Raw genomic sequence first — 6,737 nt, 5'->3', positions numbered from 1 at the left:
AATTCCGGTGGGAGACAGGGGACACGTTTCTCCCCCTCCCCCACTTTTAAAATTGGGGGGGGGGGGAAAGAAACATATCAATTGTTTTTCTCCCCCCCCCCCAACTTTTCTGCAAATTTCTATAATTAAAACCCCACTTTTCAATGCGAGTGGAAAGAAGAATTTACGCATGCTGTCATGAATTTGTCTGTTCACTTGTGCTCTTTTCCAAGTGCGGTTCGTGTTCAGGACCTAAGCAGAGTAAAAACGCAGTTGTTTTTAATTTCTTAATCATCTCAGTAACCACTCCATCAATTTTATGGGTGCAACGGTTATCAGAGGCTAAATTTATTGTGAAAAGAATATATTATACATTGTTAAAATTTGAAGCGTGTAAACCTATTAGGCCAACATTTACCAACTCAAAAGTAGCTGAGGTCATCTAGTTTTTCCTAAACTGTCCCACACCCCTCTCTATTTCGGTTTCCTGGATCCGCCACCGTTAATGATAAATTAAGTAAATCCCCTTTATGTTTGTGAAATAAAAATTCTAACTATTATTTTGTGTGATTCATATCTCCCTAGTCATATTTGATCACAAATTAGACGGTATATTTTCACGCACAATAGTGTAGTCGCAGTATTACTTGCACAAAAGTGAAATTCAAAGAGAAGAAAGGGTAAACCTCTTGAAAGTTCTGTACATGCATAGAGACTAAATTATTTATTGTTTTAAGTTTATCTTATTTTTTTTTCATGGTTCGTCACAAGCTAATCAGTAGATAATATTTTTTTTTTCATTATGAATGTTAGTTTACAAGAAATATATAAGCGGGCATGATTATGATTACCAGGATAATTTGAAAAACTTTATGATGAGTATTTCAGTGGCAGATTCAAGGGGCCCACCCTCCCTATTTTTTTCCCCAAAATATGAAAGTGGAGAAAAAAATATAATTATATTCAAATTTAGCCTGAGAGTGCCATTTTCAGCCAACTAGAGGTGCCATAAATATTCTTACCTCAGCCCCAACCATGGTGTCGATGACGTGGTCCATACTCTCCATCTGTAAAAGTCCCTTCCTGGGCCCCCTCTACTTCAAATTCCTGGATCCGCCACTGCATTTTGAAAATGTAGTTTTGAAATAAAAATGTTAATTGCATTCTTTAAAATCAGTTAGATACGACTTATAAAAGGATACAGGCGCCTACTGAAGCACTAGGCGGCCCCCTTGCCCCATACCAATGTATTTTTTTTTTTTTTTCATTTTGATAAACTCTTTTTTTTTCTCGTCGGGAACATTCGAGACCACATTTCCAAAGAACCAAATAATAGTCTTCAACCTTTTAAACACAAAGCAGCCCTCTAACTGGAGACCAATCCCGAGACTAGTACCCCAAATTTTCAGGGAATAGTGGTCTCGAATTGGAGGGCGAACAAATTTGTTATGGTGTACGAAATAAAGATGCAATTTCAACTCGTGCAATATTGTCAAATTTGCAGATAACATGTGCCTATGTGATTTAATTTAAAAGGATAATGAAACTGCTTACAGAAATGAGGTGGTCAAGCTGGTACTGTAGATTGGTGTGTAAAGCCAGACACTCACTGCGTCGTACGTCGCACGACAAATCCACATTTGCTTCCGGCGAGCGATAGACGACGCAACGCCGATTGTCAATTCAACTAGTGGCAATCTGAACGAATCCTCATTAAAAAGACGATCCGTTGGGTCCGCGTCTTCGCGTGCGTTCTCCGTCGCGTCGCCGTCGCACGCAGTGAGTAACCGGCTTTGAGGGAGTTTTCGCTGCACGACGTTAGGGTGTTTTCGCTGCACGACCTTAACGTTAACGGATGACGTCATAATGTATTCACCTTGCGTTGCGGAGTACGTATATTTCAGGATTTTACGTGCTCGACGTACATTAGTTACGGGTTTGCGCATGCGTATTTCGATTTGTTTACAAAAGGGGCGGAGTTATCGCGTTGCATGTTGGGTACTAACGTTAAAGTTAAGGTTAACTCGTGCGGCCAAAACTTCTTATTATCTTAATGTTAATGTTAATAGAGAGATACTATTTGATTTCAGGAAAAATACAACTGTAGATCCGATAAATATTAAGGGTTATGTAATTGAAAGAACTGAGGTGTTTGGGTAGACGAAAACTAAGCTTAAACACAAGTAAATTATATGCAAAATCACCAGCGACTTCATTTTTTGAGGAAGTTCAGGAAATGTAATATAGAAAGGGTGCTTTGTTCTTGTTTTAACAAAGTGCAATACAGCCTGTTATTACTTGTTGCTTTATAGTTTGGTTGTATGGGTTGAAGCAAAACTTAAATAAATTTAAAAGAATCATAAATACTGCAAGCAAAGTAATAGGAATTGATGTAGATAACATTTATGATATATGTGAAAAGATCATGCTCACTAAACTTAATGTAATTTCAGAATAAACAGTTTCAACGTTGTAATTTAAAAATTATTGATTATGCTTTGACATAGTATGCCTACATTTTTTTGGTATATTCTGTGGTAAATTATTGATTAACAATTACCTCGATAACGAGCCCTGATACAAAATACAACTACACTGAGTTGCAATTGTGTGTGTGACTTAGATAGGGCCTATAGACTTTAGCTTACGTACGGGCCGGACAAGGTTGTTCAGAAATCTTCTTGGCCATGTGTATTTCGGCCTGCTAACACTCATGCTTATAGATAATTACAAGTCAGATTTTTCAGTCAATATGTAGGCCTATTACATTTCATATCCTTTTTTAGGCCTACTTGTGGAGCTAGGATTTCCACACTGGGATTTCCCCTACTTGTTTCTAGGCAAATACCATTGTATAGCATCCCGTATCGCTTTAGCAAATAATGTTTTGTGGTATAGCAAAGGGGACAACGAGGTAGTATATGGATATTAACAAACTCAAAATTTTAGACAGTGTCTTTAATTGTTTACTAATTGCATATTCATGTTTTTCTTAATGAACAATTTACTGCGGAATCCTACCAATAATTTGGATCATTCTTATTGGTAAGCAAGAGCAAGGAGCTCCCTGTAAGTTGGTCAATAGTACACAGCCACACCAAACGTTGACCCCTACAAACTGACGCATTAGGACTTTTTTAAAGCACGTTAGTTGTTAACACGGCGTTGGGAACATTTCCAATTGAATAGTTTTAAGGATGTCCACGCAACACCTCTCAAGAATGATGTTGGCAATTATTATTACATTTATTTTATTAGAAGGCCTGTTGAATGTTAGTGGTACAACTACGGCAGAAGGTAATTTCTTCCTCAAAATACAATAATAACAATGCTCAAATAGGAACATGTGATTTGATTGTATGAACAATGTTTGGCGGCATTTGAACGTCCAACTTCTCTCTTATCAATGCGAGTATCATACCGTTAGACCATAGACCTAATAGGCGCAATTCTGAATCACAGACAGTTTCTCTCATACTACTGACACTTGCGTAAGAACGACAGTAAAACATATTAAATGAAAGCATAATTGGCATCTAATAAATATTATGACATGACCTATGCGATACCATTTGTTCATGGACGAAGATTGAAAAATACCTTCCCAGCTGCAAGTTGTCTTAACAACCTCGATTGTTTTGGAATTAAAAAAAAACATATTTGCAAAAACTGAGCCTAATTCTCTCATTAGGCCAGTACTCTACCACCCATGGTCTGAGGGTACAATGCACTATCAAACGCTACTGCAATTCTTTGTGCTGTAGTGGTCCGTTGAAAAGAGATTTATACACTTTGCAAAAACTTCAAAATTCTGCTGATAGACTCATTTTTCGCACCCATACCTTTTTCCTTATTTGCGAACTTCATTGGTTGCATAATTACTCCAAATATCGAAATGCACGCCATCGTGTCGGGATTCAATATTTCGACATTAATCATGCCATCATCAGGAGATGATTACATTTAATGTGGAAATATTGAATCCCGACACGATGGGATTAAAGTGATTATGTAAGAATTAGATGAGCCACTGTCAATAAATAAAACAATTCGCGGAAGAGGAGTATTCAAAATATCGGTACTATTAATATGGGACTAATCAGATGACTGACGCCGTTCTCCATTGACAATTGATTTTATGTCCATTATTTATCTACAGGTCTTGTCTATATACACTAAAGAATCTTTACACTCACAATTTAAAAAAAAAAGTTTTTAACAACGACATCTAAATAGCTGTGGGAAAAACAAATTGTCAGCCGGCAGCTTTCTGTTTGAATAGTGATCGTATCTGAACAATAATGTTGCAGTAACAACATGCCTGGTGAACTTAAAAAATCAGAGCCTTCTGTTGTTTGTCCATAGAACAAATTTGGGAGTTTTATACAGTACGATTTCAAAACATTGTCATCGTAATGAAACAGCTATAACATTGAAAACAAATTCAAATAAATATTTACAATAGATTTTAATGGTCAACTTATCAAATTTTACGACCAATTTTTATACATTTGTGAGTGACGATGTGTAATAGACATGCAAAACAACATTAGCGGTTAGCTGTATAATATCTTTGAATATCATTTTAGACTAATTCATTCACATGCTTGGTCCTCTTGTAATAATTTAGAATTCAACAGTTTTTAATAATAGGGTCCGTATCTCTACACTTCTAGACGTAGTATCAAATTATAGTTGCCATATATGACCTGATTTTGTACACACTCGCTTAAGTAAATTTCAAAGGAAACTGTTTTCCCCATTTTTCTTATTGTTAAATACTCCCATGCAATATTGTATGCCCCTGGTAAATTGACATATAAATTAGACACTCTGTAAAGATTGATTATGCCCTTTTATAAAATATTGGCCTATAGGCCTAATGTGTGTGAAGTACAGACTTTGTATCGAATGGGTGAAATTGCGCCCAAACTTTAAACTCTTGGCCTAACATACAATGCCAGGGGAAAGGATATCACGTTTTAGTCACCAAAAAGGATTTTCTACGGACGCACAGAGTAGGCCTACTAATAGTATGCCCCTCGAAATATTGCTCGCCCTCGCCACCCCCACCCCCACCAATTCACGGTCAATTAAAAAGCACCTAAAATCCCCTTATTTTGAAAGTTAGCGCCCCCTCAACTGATCATCGAACCCCCTGCTTCATCTTCGCGGCCTCCCCATCAGCACCCCGACTTCAAGATACGCCACTGGGCCCCACACACCCTAGAATCTTCCTCCGCCCCAAAGCGAACGAGTTTCTGGTCTCGAAAATCCAGACACTTCGAGGCCTATACGGTTAATGTACAGTATATAATTCATTGAAAAAGCTTTAAAATGAAGGACTTTTAAATGAAGTTTATGTACTGTACTAATATTTTGCGAATTTTTGGTTTTTAAAAGCAATCTTGGGATTTTTTAGACTCAATCATGGGAATTTTGATTTTCCCCATGTGATCACACTGGCAGTGGAGTATTCATATGTGGTAGGTCAGTGGAACCTACCACTTCAGTGAGTGCGGCTGATACAAACGCGTGAATGTTTAATAAATATAAATTAATAAAATATATCATAAACTGACTATGTTAATCATTAAAATAAGTGAATATGTGACGAATAAGGAATGTCTACAGACTACATCAATGACAACATTTTAGCATGCATTGTATAATCTATTTGTTACAATTCTATACCAGTAGGCAGAGTAGTAGATTATCCTGCTTTAACATTATAAACAAGATTATTATTGGCTCATGTTCTTATTTTTAAAAGTAGGCCTAATTTGAATTTCATTTGCAAAAGTTTTTCTAAAATTAAATTTGCAGTATTTAATATTATGCTTTAGAATATTCTATTTGCAATAGTTGCAGTATTTGGCCGACTGGGCTTCACAGAATGATTATTTTCTGGGCGGATCCATAGGATACGATGGTCAATGACGTCCGGTCCTCCCACTACCCTTAACATCTTAGAGCAGGAGCGGATTTTTTTTTGGGGGGGGGGGCGACCCGCTCCCCACCTCCACTTTTGGAAAGTAAAAATAGGAAAAAAAACAAAGAAAAGGGGGAAAAAACGCCTCAGAGGTTATATTTTGGCATCTAGAAAACAAAATTATCTCGATCAGCCCCACTTTTGCCGCTTTCCCTCCCCCCACTTTCGGACATCTTTGGATCCGCCCCTGTAGAGTGCTTTTTGGTTGGTAAAAATTGTAAATAGTCATCAGCTTTTTTCTTCTGTGAAAGTGGGGGAGGGTCATTCATGAGAATAATGTTGAGGCTTATACTATCTTCATTCAGCATTAATTATTCATTTTTTTAAAACCTAAATTTTCTCCCAATGTATATAGCAAAATGCTGATATAAACATCCCGGAGGCGTTTGGGGCTCGATCGGGGCCCTTGTACCTTGGGTGAAAAGCCCCGTCCTCTTAGGCGTATTTGACGTTTTAAAGAAGTATTTTGATATTTTAAAAAGGCCCCGTTCTACCAATTTATGGAGATGAGAAATATACCTGGGCCTTTTTAGTCCTGGGGCCCATTGAATAGAGTTTGCCATATATTTTCGAGAACATCACTTAAAAATTAAAATCGTCATTTAAGATCAATTATCAACATTTTCAATTAGAAAGATGAAAATAATTGTGTTATTTTTTTTAAAGCTGAACTTAATAGGGCTACCAATAATTATGTTAACAATAATAATACTAATAATAATAATAATAATAATAATAATAATAATAATAATGATGATGATGATGG

Source organism: Anneissia japonica, unplaced genomic scaffold, assembly GCF_011630105.1.
Source record: "Anneissia japonica isolate Jap-2015-1 unplaced genomic scaffold, ASM1163010v1 scaffold287834_len5846547_cov211, whole genome shotgun sequence".
NCBI lineage: Eukaryota > Metazoa > Echinodermata > Crinoidea > Comatulida > Comatulidae > Anneissia > Anneissia japonica.
Note: the sequence above shows the minus strand (reverse complement) of the source record.